Consider the following 15438-nt stretch of genomic DNA (forward strand, 5'->3'; position numbering starts at 1 on the left):
TGTGTGTGTGTGTGTGTGTGCGCGCGCGCGCGCGCACGGTGGGCACCGCGCGTGCCCACCGCGTGCCCACACGCGGTTTGCTCAGTGGTTATGGTGTTGGGCTATTGAGCACGAGGTCGCGGGAATCCTGGCCACGGCGGCCGCATTTCGATGGAGGCGAAATGCTGAAAACACCCATGTGCTTAGATTTAGGTGCACGTTAAAGAACCCCAGGTAGTCCAAAAGTATCCGGAGTCCCCCACTACAGCGTGCCTCATAATCAGATGGTGGTTTTGGCACGTAAAACCCCACAATTTTTTATGTATGTTTGTATGTATGTGTCACAAACACTATTCGTATCAGAAGGTGTTGCTAGCTATTGCTTCATTTATGTAGCTGAGAATTTTTCAGCGCGCCAACTCTTGACTATGAAAGCTCTTGTTGCACAGTACTTCTTTATTCCTTTAAGATTCTTTCTACATCGTAATCAAATACCAGGAATAATTTCACAAGGATGTTAATGCGTAAAATATTGTTGCAATTGACAGCTGAGTGAGTATATGAAAGAACAAAATTGTCACCTAGCCAAATCATAGCACAAAGCTACAAAGGAAACCCGTATCGGTTTACCAAAAAGAGATCTTCGCAGTGGAAGAAAAATTCGGCCTGGTCCGGGATTTTCTTTAACTGCGAAGCTTTCTTTGAGAAATTCGTACGGATTTCCTTTGTTTGCTACAATTTGGGTGGATGACAATTTTTCCCTTTCACGGACTGTCCTCCAGCTTGACGGCTTCTGCAGAACTGACTTGCGAGTAAGTATATGTTTGCTATCGTGATCAGCAGGTGCCTTCTTGTTTTTTTTTCTTCAGACCGTTGCTGTACGTATGAACTACTTTGTGTCGCAATGTTTTTGTTCACAAGAACTGTTATAATCAGCTTATCTTGCAGACACTTCTTTCGTCATAACTATCAACCGTCAGTGGCACTTCATATGAAGGGTTCGTGCGTACGAAAGACTTTGTAAATCCGGATTATCCTGAAACGCTCACTCGCCCACCACTTATGAACACAACTTGATACGAGAAGTCACCTACCTTCTGTGTGAAGGTGGCTGGGCAATTCTTGTAGTATAACTCGAACGGCATCGGGAGGCCCGGAATGCACTGTAAAAGAGAACCAAAATCATGACTATGTGCTAACCTAACCATGTGTTATCGACGTGCGACCTGCCTGAGCAGCACAGCAAGCATCACCGTAAACACACTTTATTGTGCTAATTAAAATGCGTTTAGCAGCTTAGCCCTGTATGTTTGTTTATCTAATTTTTTGGGGGGAGGGGGGGGGCGTAGGAGGAGGAGGGGCTTCTCATTCTAAAAGAAGAATGTTAGAAACCACTTGACCATCACTCATAAGCTAATCAATAACTCGCGATTCACCAACCATGCAGTAAATGTCCTTCAGTCACACCGTGCTTATGGAATGGAAGCCTATCACTGACTAACGCATGTAATTTATTATGACTCACGAAATTGATGCAAATTTCAAGGTAACCATGACCTAAACGTGCTCCCGAAACATTGACGTGCCAGATGTGACTCTCTCTCACCTAAAATCTTCTTCATGAATTTGTTAGTGCTAAATACCAATGCATTTAGGGGCACATTTAGAGGACGGATTTTTTAAAATGGTCCCACTCAGGATTCCTAGTTATGGAGGTGTCGCCAACACTGGTTAGCCGGCTTCAATTTCAAAATTTTTTAGGTATGTTGTAATTCATCATCATCATCACTAGATTTTCCGCCTTGTTCGAATGTCCAGCATAGGACAAATGATTATAAATATACAGCGCACATCCTGCGTTTAAAACAAAAATAACTTGAGAAAAATAGTGGTGGTAGTTCAAAAAATGCGCAGTAGGAAGGACACTGTGCTTAGGAGACACTACAGGATACGCTTAAACAACCTGTATAAGCTGCGTCAATAAAAGCGACGTATAATGCGGACAAAAAATTCTTGCGAAAACAAATCTTATTGATCAGTAACTGCAAAAAACAACAACAACAACATAATGCATCATCATGTTATCACCATGTCTTTACTATATGTTTGTCAGCCTTCTCCGTATTGCACTTATTGCACATAACGCATCATCATGTTATCACCATGTCTTTGCCATATGTTTGTCAGCCTTTTCTGCATTTCACTTATTGCATGTTATAATTGTTATGCCGCTTAACTTGTAAAAGAAACAGCTCCAACAATTTTATGCGACCAGTATACTGATTTCGTTGTAAAGAAGAGAGCGGGAATTGGAAGACACGGTAAACGAAGTAAGAAGCCCAATATATGGAGGCACAGGGAACACAAAAACAGTGAACAAGTCGAAGTATCATTTGGTTGTGCATTGTCAAGTGTGTAAAGGTGATAGACGTTGCTGATATGAATGTGCTGTGCGATATCAGCGCGATATCCCGAAGCCTGGTATAGTAATGTTGAGAGCTGAAAGAATTGGTTTCTGTGTTGGCCTGTTCTTGTTGAGTTGCGAATTTGCAAGGTCGTATACAAGTCTGCTGCCGTTTTCCTTTTAATTTGCTTTATATGTATGGTGATGTCTGCCGTCGTAAATAATCAGTTGTAAGACAGCACTTGTGTGGTTGTCCTTACTTCCTAATTCGGATCCTACAGGCGTTGCTGTTTTCATTGCACTGAAAAGAGTCAGCGGTTATTTTGCAGTAAAGTGCTGAAGTCATCACGGATGTTCGTAGGTTCCAGTAGAGAAGCAGGTTTTCTCGCTCTTTTTTTTTTGGTTGCTTTTGAGCATTAGGCCGGCAACTGTGCGTGTTCGCACCCAGATACTCACATGGATAGTGAGGCATGCCGTTTGTGTAGACTTCACCCGCCTGTCCATTCGCCTGAGCCACTGTGAAACTGGTCACGGTCGGGGAGGGAAGCGCTCCGTTCACCGGATGAGTCGCGGCGCCTGCAGTGCACACAAAACACGGCAGGCGACATCAGCCTTCCAGACGTCGGCGCATTGGAAGCACCGAGAAGCTGAGCTGCCACGGAGAGCTCTGCATGCCGCTGGAGTACAAATATATTAATAAAGTAAAAAAGGCACCAGATGACGACAGAAGACGCTAGCTTGCTAAGCTAGAGCTGCCGTTTGGCTCCTACAACGTTAAATCCTTAGAAAATACGCTTTAAACGCACTTGCTGAAAAAAAGTCGGGTGGAGAGAGATAAAAATTGATTGAAAGTACAGCCGCGCCGAAATAAAAGTTAGAAAACTGAAACTTCAGATGGAATAGTGCGTCATAAAAACTACAGGCACGGCAACTTGGGCGGGTTAGTAGAAATGCATGGTGCTCGCATGCTATATACGTCCTTCTTCGCGCTGTGTATCCACGACCACGCTACAACACATCCATGCAATTTACGCTTCGTCGGCGAAACCCGCAGAATGCGTGCCGCGTGACTCTGCGACTCTGCGACAATGCGCGAACAGCCAAACCATATGCGATGGCCAAGGCAGTTTTTTACTCAATATGGATGGCGTTCAAATTGAGAAGACAGCGCGATTGGTTTTGATGTTTTTGCGATGGCATGTAGTTTTTAGCGACCGTATTCTGCTTGATCATTTTATTCCGCGCCGAAGACGCTCATTGCTTGCTTTACCGTAGCAGTGAAGTAAATGTTGCTTTCAGCAAGCATAATTAATTGTCACGCTGATTCGGCGCTCAGGTTGCGGAGGCGACACTGTCAATTTTCCTCTTAGCGCCTGGAATTCTGCGTTGCGCCGCTAGTGCGGAATGTCTGCTGGCGTCCGCTGTGTGCAACACAGCACGAGACAACGTAAAAACAAGAATTGGGAGACGCGTTTTTCGCAGTCGATTTCTGTTTGCCTCTATTTTCTGTGCGCTGTTGCAACATCGTGATTAAGCTCATTAAGCATTCCCCGATGCAAACACAAAGCTGTCAGAGCACATTACTCGGTAAAAAACGTCCGCTTCCCATTAAGGCTTGACTCTGTTAGTGATGTCTTGCAAGTACACGAACGCTCCGCGACAGTGAGCACTTTCTAGGAATTTGGGCGCGCACGCAGTTCGCTAGAAAAGGCGCCAGCCATTGGCGGACATAATATTACCAAAGGCAGTAATTCATGGACAAAGAGACATTGAGAACAAAAGTCGTTAAGAAAATACGGTCTCCTTTCTAAGGTATTTTATAATGTTATGTGTTCGCGCGCACACACAAATAAGAAGGCTCACGAATAGCACCATAGAGGAATAAAACAACATCCACCAGCGCTGGGCCACGCGTACGCTGAAGCTAAGAAGGGCTCAAAATCTCAACGGCAAATACGAGCCAAACGCGTGGGGAACATGACGCGCCATCCTCTTTCATTGCAAAATGGCCGGCCAGAAGCAGCCCACGCACGATATGGCCACACTCCGAGGGAGCGCGCGCTTTCGATACGCCTGCATGCAATCCGTCACGCCATGCCCACGTTCCGACTCAATCGAGAAAAACCGCGCCGCTCGAGCCGCGTGTAGTACAACTCATTTCTGCCACTCGCATCCACTCCCGGAAGGCGTTTTTCCCACGCAGTTTTCCCGTTCCAGGCGGCTCTCCTCTCCTTGGGGCGGGAGAGAGCGCGGGCAAGAGGGCGCGTGTTGTTGCGTCTCTTCGAGCGCCATGACAAATGAACGGCACTAGCAGCCGAGTACGCGCTCATCGAGAAGGAAAGCGTGGCGGAGAGAAAATAATGAGGCAAGAAAAAGCGGCGGGGCCAATCATGGCAGCCATTTTCCCGCCTCTTCGCTCCGTCAGCCACGGCGGGAGAACCACGACGCGAGCGACCAAACGAAGCGGTGCGCCAGAGAAATCAGCGACGGACCGGCGCGCGTCGCAGGTATCTACAGCGGTGGGAGTGCCCGTCAAAGCTCGTCCCTTCCCCACCGCCACGCGGGAGGCAATCCGCCGCCGCGCGGAATGAGTAACGAGCCCCTGTTTCAGGCTAGACACACGTCGGGCACTTGGCGGGTGCGTGCGCGCCTGTAGCGGGCGTTCCGCTGTCTGTACGCCGCTCCGCTCTCTGGCATGCGGCCGCAAACGCCGCTCGCGCCTTTGCTGTTCGTGCTACCATTCGCGCGGCCGCGCACACAAGACACGAAAGGAAATATGGAGCAAGAGAGAGAGAGATAGCGAAGCCGGCGCTCACCACACGCATTGGGTTTGCAGACTGGAGCGCAAGTGCCGTACATACATGGCCGTACAGGCGGAGAGATTCGAGTGAGGAACATGTGGCGATGTCGTTAACGCCGGCAGCAAGAGCGCAAGAAATCGCTCGCTCGGCGGTGTGTCTGCTCTTTTTCCCGTGATCGCGAGGCGAATGGCTTCGGCGATACGCATAGGGGCAGTGGGTGAAGGGAAGAGTCGTTCGACGAAGTGCAAAGCTATCCCCAAAGGGAGTTTGATGCACAGCGCTTGGAGAGAACGCGCCTGCTGGTACGAGCGAAGTGGCGAAGCACTGATTCAGGGAGAAAAAAAAGGAAATAACGCGCTCGAAGGGGAAAACAGGAACTGACTGCTGCAACTTTCGAAACCGCGCTCAGGAAGAGCGATAGGGATAGGCCTCACACCACGCGCCTACGGCTCTATTATACGTTAACGTCGGTGCCTTTGCGGCACGTAAATTCTATCAACATAATGCTTTGTACGTTGTACACACTTGTCTGAAGGATATAGTGCACAGGCCAGAGGGCGTGATTGAACGGTATGAGTAAGATGCAAGGGGACTCTGGAAATTCAAAGTCTGCACATGTAGCAGGAACGTAACAAGAGTAGAAGCATGAGTGAGACGGCGCCGAAGTTCCGTCAGTTGTCATTATGAAATAATAATTATCCACCGATACGTAGTCTTACAGAGGTCGTTACGGTCGACATTGCCAACTAGAGAACGTCAATGTTGCCTGCGCAAATTTCAAGTTTGCATCGGGTGTTACTAGTCGCTCCAACGTTGTTTTATTGCATTCATTTAGTGGTGTAGGTTTGCTCTCTCGCTGCACGGAAGCAGTGAATCTTAGGTCAAGGAAATAGAGTAGTGCAGCCTCGCACTACCGTGCTGCGAACACTGATGTTGCGCGGTCCTTACTCCGCCCCTGCCAGGCTTCGCTTTAGAGTGCGCTCTATAGAACTGGGGCGCAGCTTGCGACACAGGTTCTCAAAGTTCTTGAATTGAATCGCACAGCCTGCTCAAAATGCGAGCAGAACCTGCATCAAAGCACCATGCAGGGTTGCCAGCCGGTCCAGTGCGACAGCTGCCAGCGGCCGTCTTCAGGGACGGCGCGTTCACAGAGCACAACAGTGGACTCAGCTGGCGAAGGCTTCCTTTGGAAGGGCTCACCAGAAGCAGTCGCGCCCACGACGGAGATCCAGTTATCGAGCACTTGAACTGCTCCGGCGGTATAACTGCTGAGAGACGGCCGGCTGAATGCATTCCGACTGGATTGAATAGCGTTTACTTCGAGCTTAAGTCAAGGATGCTTTTGTGCAGCGCAGCGGACAGTCTACGGGGCGCTGATAAGACTGGACAACAGCTTCGCAAGGAGCAACGTGCCCACGACTCACTCCGCCCGCCGACAGCCATTGGTACCATATGCGGTATGCTGCACATAACTGCTTGCAACAAGATTTACGCAAATATTGCGCTGCCAACGTCGATTTATTCGAGCGCATCTTCAGAAAGCGCGGTTATTCTAACCAATAGGGTTCGCTTTCCTCTTTTACCAGCGACAATAACCCTTTCGTACGAGCAAACTTATGTGTTTCATATTGCGTGAGAAATACATGTACATATACGGTGGCACAAATCCACCACCAACTCCTCCGCCGTTAAAATCACCATATCAAGTATGTTTGAAACTGTCGAATCAAGTTTGCAACATAGACGTGCCAAATTCAACATCGACATGAATGTGAGGCAGCAAGCCCTACTATACTGAGGCGAACCCGTCGTTCAAGGCTGGCGAATAAATATAGCATTGTTTTTGGAAGTAAGAACACGGTACACATATCACAGTGCCTCGGGGCTTTGAAGCTGAAATAGCACTCGCAGCGACTGCCTCCGCGTAGTCAGATTGTGTCGACATGGTAGCACATGGTGAAAGGCTTGCACCGTGTACTTTGGCAACCACATTAACTCCTTCATACAACAGCCCTCTACCATTTGTTTTCGGGGTCGCTGCCGTTTTTTTTTTTACTTCGCCCCATCCGTCACCCATTCCTTCATCAGGAAACGTGTGCATAAATCTTCTTTTATGTTGGCTGACTAACTCTTCATAGCCCGATCACTTTCTTTTCGTGCCAGCAAAACCTCTTTCACTGCCCGTCGTTCAATAAAGCACTAGGCACCTTTACTTGCCTGGTTTGCACAGAAAAAATAAGCATTGTGTGATGTATCTGCAGTACGCAAAGGTGTCAATGGAAGAAATCATTGCGGCCTTCTGACCAAGTCAAGGAGTAAAAGAAAGGACGTTTCGGATTATTCACCGCTTTCATGGTCACTGTGCAGACGAACGTCAGCTGAAAACATGTTGTAAGGTATGAAGTGTAGTGAGCGCGTCTACGCGTCTCTTGTCGAAAGTCGCGAAATGTACTCTTCTTTATGGGTGATCCACGTTTCAGTGGCATATGACTGCAAACCTATATGGGGCTACATTCACTGTTCCTACAGCACTCAGCAGCCGTCGCTTCCGCGATGTCCTATTTTGGTTCAGAAATGAAAAGAATCCTGATTCAAAGAAAAAAAAAAAAAAGAGCTTTACGCCTCTTTGGTGCTCCTTGATTCGTCGCATCAATTTTCCGGTTTCGTCGATGTAGAATGCACACAGTAACCGCGTGCAGAAGGACATAGGGGCAGCTTGAATGTTGATTTCTCATGCTCCTTACGTCACAGCTTGGCATAAAATGTTTTCTCTCACGATTGTGACCAAAGAACCCGTAAATGCTCCGAAAGCGTACTTCCTTTTGCACCTCGTCTTGACCGCAATAAATTCTTCATAATGACAAGTGACAACACGAACTTTCGTCGAAACCTAGAGAATATCAAAGGTTGCAACTGTTTCATTTATTAACGCGAACAAAAATAATAATAACAGAAAAGCGACAACAACAACAACAACAACAACAACAACAACAACAACAACAACACAACAACAACAACAACAACAACAACACACAACAACAACAACAACAACAACAACAACAACAACAACAACAACAACAACAACACAACAAAGGAATGCGATTTTGTAGCTTATGGCGTAGACGCGACTTGGGAATAGAGTGTAAGGTCCACTCACCGGAGGTAGGCGTGAGCGCGGGGCTGGCCAGTCCGTTGGGCATGGCGACCATGGTGGGGATCTGTGCGGCGGCCAGCGCCGCCATGGGGTTCATGTATCCTCCCTGGGCGGCCGCCATCAGCGCCGCTTGCTGCTGCATCAGCTGGCACCGCGTGCCACATTCATCAGCTCGGGGGTATTTAGGGCGACGCCCCCGCTCACAACTACACACGCGGAACCTTCGCAACACACTTTGGCTATAAGGGACGCGGATGACGCTGACAGATGGATCGTGAACGACGGGCATGATGAGAGCGCATTCTGACAAATGCAGTAACACACACAACAGGTGCACCGTTCTCTTGTGCGTTTCTCTTTATGTGCTCGGCGGACTAACCATTTAAAACAATGTATAGTCGGACTACCTTTCAATATGTACTGATAGTTTCAGTTACACTTCAACGGATCACTTAAGTTGGAGCAAATGTAAAATTATCTCCACACAAGCAGCCACCTCTGGTCGTCTGTGGCTAAAAATGGAGCCAACAATGAACTGTGCAGAATTATCAAAAGAAGCACACGTTGCAAGCGTAGTCGGTTAAGAAAAAAAAAATCTGAAATAACCGCTGCTTGCAAGAATAACCGTTGAAGTCTCCCTGTGCCTGCGGCACTCGTTCTGTTCATGCTTATATCAAGAAAGTAACGATTAATGATTATTCGAACGCTCTTGACACTAACAATGAGTTGAGCAAAACTTCGTTAGGTTTATAAGGCGTCGACAGAGAACATAAACACAGCGTTCTCAATATCATAACGATGTTGCGTGCGATGGCACCGAGCTAGCGCGCTCGAGCAGCTCCATGTGAAGCAGTGCATGCCATAGTATAGTCGCATACTTTGCGGCCACAAAGTCGCGAGCTCGGCACTATATCTGGAAATCTGTGTCATGAAAACCGCCAGTAATGGTGGCACTCAGCGACTCCATTTAAAATCACCTATAAATCAAGCTTGTATGTATGAGCGTAACCAGCGGACGTGATATAAGACGGGTGAATGTACGCACTTTGCCAAACATAAAAGAGCCCGAATGGTGCCTGTCATTGATCACTCCGAGCATTCTGATGGATGTCCAACTTTAAACCCAGAACTCTATTTGTCGCCGTACACCGATCTGTGAATGCATTATGGGTGCACGGCTTAAAGTGGACGCTGGTACGCACATCTTTCGAGATCTAAACTCTTGGGTGTATACGCACGGGAATTAAATGTGGATTAAGTGCACAGAGTGGCTTTCACCACAGCAAAATTTCTGCGGCCCGCACCTCACAGTACACGAATTATCAGTCACACAAGCAGTTACTGCAATGCACACGCTCCTTCTATTTCGCAAATTCAGTGCTAGTGAATCGCTGCCGAACTGCGAGTGGCCGCATATTAGGCCAAAACTGGGAAGGATCAAGTTCAGGAGTAAAATTTTGTTTAAGGTAGCCAGATATGCCACCGGATTTCCAAATGAAGCATCTGTTTTTCTTCCATAATAAGCGGGAAACAACCGGCGCAGCCGGTCTCTCACAACGCACAGGTAAACTTTATAAGCAGATAACCTTTAACTTAGCTGGCGCCAGTCACAAGAACCGAGGCGCTCCTTTGTTAGGATAGCATCTTGGCGATATTTTATCGCCTCGTTCCAGAAGGTTTATAGGCATATGCTGCATAGAGGGCGATGCATACCGTTGCCGTGTGATACAGGGCTCGTCCGACGTGGGGCAGGTACTGTGCCTGCTCCCCGGTTGTCGCTGGCAGTTGCTCCTGTGAAAAAAGAGGCGCCGCCTTGTTTTCCACCCGCCCAGAACACGTGAGCGCATTCTACGCGTTACAAGATTCTTAGCGCAGAAGGACGGTCATCTGAGCGAGGTGCTAAGGTGTTTGAGTGAAAATAAATGAATGGAAAAAAGGGCTAAAGCAATCAGACAATCTAAAATATATGGGTATATATCAAAACGCTGCTGTATTCGAAAAAGCCAACGTCCCGGGCTTGGGAGGCTCCCGTTCTCCGATTCTTATTCTCTGCATATCACCTGAACCGGAGCCTCCGTGAAATTTGATTTTGGTCAACTCCTATGAATGATAATAAAAATAAGAAGCGCCAACTATAGGATCTCTGCTTGTAAAACTTGCAGCATGGGCATTACTGTCGCACAATGAGAAGCCGTCTTGCATCGATGACGGCTCCGCACTACACATCCCCTGAGCTTCGGTACCTTGGCACTCGTAAAGCATTCGGTGTCACAAGAACGAGCAGGTATGCCCGAGTATGAAACACACAACTCAATGGCCACCTGATCTTTCGCTCAATTTCAGTCTTTGCTTTAAAAACTTTTTAGAGCAATTCCCTAAGCAGAACGGCGATCTAAAAGAACTTTACGAAGGTGACGTCCGAGTCTGTCTAATGTACGTAATCAGAAGCCAACTGTTCAAGAACGTCCTCTCTCTCTCTCTCTCTCTCTCGCAGTAGCCGATCGCTGTCATAACTGCAACGGTCTTCGTTGGTACTCAATCAATAATGCGCTTTGTGAAGGCGACTGGATTGTAACCGCTTGTGACGGTCAGCGAACACTTCGTTGCGAGTGTGTTTCACACTGAATGCCCTTTATTGTTTCTATCTGTTTCCTCCTATTTTCATTTCCTCTATTCCCTCCTCCTGAAAGAGTAGGCAGGCGTTGTGCCCCTCTCGGTGGCCCGTTGTCTGCTCGCTCCTTCCAAATTTCCTTAGTATATGTGTACAAACCAATAATAATAATAATAATAATAATAATAATAATAATAATATAATAATAATAATAATAATAATAATAATAATAATAATAATAATAATAATAATAATAATAATAATAATAATAATAATACCGCTTCCACAAGTGGCAAGCAGTCAATCAGACACGGCCTTGGTTAAACTCCCTGCGTTTTCTTTTTCTTCGTCTTCATTCGATGAATACAGCCGCAAGCCAACTTCACAAGAGTGCGTTCATTTGAAAGGCTGAGTAGCGCCCGCATTAACGAGTAAATTACCGCGAGAAGGTCGGTGATCAATGGATAGAGACGGCGAGAGAGAAAGATGTTTCTTTAATTAAGCTAATTAAATTAATAATAATTAAATTTAGGCGGCTCGACGGGCTAGCTCGCGAGCACGCCACAGTAGCGATGGTAAATGAACCACACGGACCAGTTCAACAATTACTGATCTTTCAGTTGATCAGTTCGAGGTGGGCTGCGCCCGTGCGCTGGTCAATCGCGATATCCAGCAAGGTGATAGCTCCTACTTACGGAATTATCAGTACACGTGACAGACAACTTCGTGAACCGTGGCACTTGCAGAAAATTGCTCAAATAGGTAATTAAAGTCGGCTAATTGAACGCCACTTATTCAAGTATTTCCGCAAAATGCTTGGACGCTTTCGCCAAACCTCCCGTCTTAAGTTTGTCGCACCACACTTGGCGTGCAATCACATGAAATTATGGAGGAACCGCAATTTTTTAATACACGAGGCTCTTATGTGTAGGAAAAGCCTTGACACTGAAAGGATGAAGTTTAGTTTATTTGTGAATGTTTAAAATGAGATATCTTCTAATTTATATTGTTGGCCATACGTTGCCGGAATATAGACGTCTTTAGAACAAGGTGGCATAATCTAACGTGGCGTCGCCAGCAAGTTTGACACTTTTACTGATTGTCCTGGAAAACTACTGATTCACGGCAGAGAGAGAGAGAGAGAATTAACTTTAATAATGGTCCTGAAGGGGCCTGGGCACCCCTTACGGGGCCGACCCGGTGGCTCCACCATGTGGGGACTGGGTGGGAGTCGGAGCTCGCCAGCCACCTGTTGGGCCTTCTGGACTGCTTGGTGTGAAGGGCCCTGTCGGGGCTCCTGAGGTGGTTGATCCAGTCGTCCTCGGTGGCAGGAGACCCGAAGCAAGCGTTTAGCGCGGGACACTGCCACAGCATGTTATCTAAGTCGCACTTAGGATTTTGGCATTTAGGACATTCTGGCCTTATATCTGGGAGGTATTTGCTGCATATATAGGGGTTGGGGTAACTGTGCGTTTGCAGCAATCTAAGCGTTAATTGTTGTGCTTTATTTAGTGTTGGGTGAGGTGAAGGGAACATTCACACTTGACCGTATTGTACTTGCCACCTACCTAGTTACAACACACTTTCTTTAAATTAGTATTACTGAAAACACTCGAACATGACACTGCACTGGCAAGATCATGTGGCGTCCCCGTCACTTCGTACTGCTACATATACTGAGAAACACTGCACATGCTGCTGAATTTTGTCGGGATTACTAGGTTATATATTAGCCTCTCTCAAAAGAAACGATTATTTGGTTGCGTAAATGCTGTCCACGTCGTGGCGTGCTCGTAGAATCATGGCGCTGGAGAGCTTTTGAGAAGTTCACCAAAGGTTCAAAAGTTTGAACAAGGGGTCATCCCTCTCCATAGAGATGCGGACTAGAATTCACCGAGTGTCGTGTGCGCAGAGTATTCGTTTCTTTGACGAAGGCTATGCCTCCGCTCGGAGGCGAGCGTGAAAAATTGCGCGTCCGCTTGCAGGCACAGAAGAGTACCTGTGCGTAGGCCCCGTACGCGCCAAACTGGTTGAAGATGAAAGGGTTGAGGAGGCCCATGTTGCCGCCATCTGCTGCATTCGCCGAAGCTGCCGCTCTTTCTCGGTGTCGGCAAATTCACACTAGACTAGACGACGCACCCTGTAACGGAAGAAGACACACCCGAACTCTTGAGAAAGAGGATCGTCGCTAACAACTTAGAGTGAATTCCACAAATAAAGGAGATTTCAGGGGCAATGCAGAAAACAGCTTCCAGCGCAATATATCCCACATAATACAATACAGGTCTGGTGCACGTTCAATATACTTTTAATTAAAAAGGTGCTTGTAAAACGCGGCTCCACTGAAAAAAAAAAAGAAAAAAAAACTGCGCAAGTTCACTTATAACTATAACGGAGAAATATATCGCGCCTCCATGGCCCGATACGTCGTTCAACACGGATCAGAAGCGTGTAGAGAACTCAGGCAATAGTATGCAAATGAGAAAAGACGGTCGAAGGGGCTCGGATGACGCGCGCCACGGTTACACAAGCGAAGCGGACAGTCGTTCCCTCGGTACGTCCTGAGCTACTTGCATGCAGCACAAGGGCAAGGTAACGCAAACCTCTCCGAAGATTGTCCAGCGAGCTTTTTATAACTTCTTTATTGTAGCAAACACGAGACAAGAACGGGGATAAAGTGGCACGCACCAGCTGTTATAAACGGATTGCTGCTATGCGACGTGACGCCAACCGCCTCAAAGCACTAGTTTGCACGAAAAAAGGAGAGTTATAATGTTGTACTTCTATCGTGCCATGAAAACTTGGAGTACGCTTAAGCTTCGCCTTTAAAAGTGGAGCGCGATAGCGTTATTGGACGCCGTTGACGCCGACACCGACACCGTATTTTCTGCGACATGGGGCCCGATCAAAATTGAGAAAGGCTAGGTTTCAACATTCCCTCAATGTTGCCTAGAACCAAAGTACATGAAACACCATCAGAATTGGAGGAAGCTTAAGCTTTGCCTTTCAGCGTGGAACGCGATAGCATTCAAAGATCTCTGGCTGCTTATCAGGCCTTTTTTCTCGTATATTCAAATTATAATCCGACGCTATCACGTCTGTAGGTTGTGGTTAAGCCGTACTTTACGATATTTTTGACAGATTTACTTTGAGAAATTCACCTTTTGTTCACTAACTCACACACGGAGGGCCGTGGTCGGGGTGGTTCGGGATGATGTGGTTCGGCATGATTATTTCCGCCAGACGCCGACGCCGGATTTTCTGCGACACGGGACCCTTAACGCTGTTGCGTTAAAATAATTCGACTGCGGCCTAATGGGCTGAGAATCGGGCTACTGCGCTAAGGGACCCTGGCTTCGATTCCACCAGGACGTGATTTTTAACTGAAGAGGTCCCAGAGGAAACGAGACAAGAATCTACCTACCTACTGCAAGGTTCCAGCCAAAAAATGCCTCGCATTTAGTAGCATTAAAAATCAGCTTAGAGAGAGCGAGTCGCGGGACATGTCTCTGGAGAACGCAACCTCTGTGCTCCGTGAACGTCGGCAATAAAGCGCCCGGTATTGCAAGAACTGGCTCGCGCAGGCTGTGCCGTCGTGCTGACGGCATGCTTTCCGATAGGCCGGTTTTGTTCTGCCGGAAGAAGCTTCCTGCGGAGATGATGTTCCGTATACGCCCTGTGCTGGTCGTGCTAGAAGTGGGCAAGTCGTTAGCGCTGGCACTCGACAAACAAAAAACCCCAGACGAGCGAGCAGCCCATATGCGCTCGCTCGCTTTACCTGTAAGTGACGCTGGCATCGCAGGCCCTTTGACAGAGCTTCGCGCGGGGCATGCGCAACCTCGCGGGGGCGCTCTTCCTGCGTCGCCAGTGAGTGCGGGCTCACGCGCCCGTACCCAACGCACCCTGGTTGAAGAGCTCGGTGCTTTCGCCGGGCTTTTCGCGGCCATTGTCGGTGGCCGAGTGCAGCCCCCATTTTCTTCCAGTGGCGCGAGGCGTCGTCGGCGTCAATGAAAGAGCGCGGGTCGCTCCTTTGTGCGCGCGTCAGGCCAGGATTTAGCCCGTGGGCGGCTTCGAGCCCAAGGAGTCCTTCCATATAATTATATATATATCTATATATATATATATATATATATATATATATATATATATATATATTATATATATTATATACGGGGGCATCTCGTTAAGAAGGCAGTCGCGAGCGCACGCTAGGCACGGTCGCCTCTTGCCCCTTCGTGCCGAGACACCGACCTGCCCTGCCAATGCCGTGAGCGGGGAGGAGCCGGCAGTCAGATCTTTTGGCCTGGCTTGCGACATTTCTCCCCGAACTAACGGCGCACGCCCTAGGAAACAAAAACAACCACGCGCAGAAAGAATGCCGTCGACAGGGAGCACCTCAATTGTTTTTTTTCGGCGGTGAGTAAAATGTGCGTGATTAGCCTGAGCAAAATGTGCGTTGACGGTTCCACTTTTTGAGGATCGCGAGGAG

At 47.8% G+C, this 15438-nt stretch overlaps 1 pseudogene; it reads right to left on the reverse strand.

Moving 5' to 3' along the window:
• The window catches only part of LOC119457087 (CUGBP Elav-like family member 4), a 41741-nt pseudogene that overhangs the window by 20811 nt on the left and 5492 nt on the right, over window positions 1-15438 (reverse strand).

The sequence above is a fragment of the Dermacentor silvarum genome, chromosome 6, assembly GCF_013339745.2.
Source record: "Dermacentor silvarum isolate Dsil-2018 chromosome 6, BIME_Dsil_1.4, whole genome shotgun sequence".
Classification (NCBI taxonomy): Eukaryota; Metazoa; Arthropoda; class Arachnida; order Ixodida; family Ixodidae; genus Dermacentor; species Dermacentor silvarum.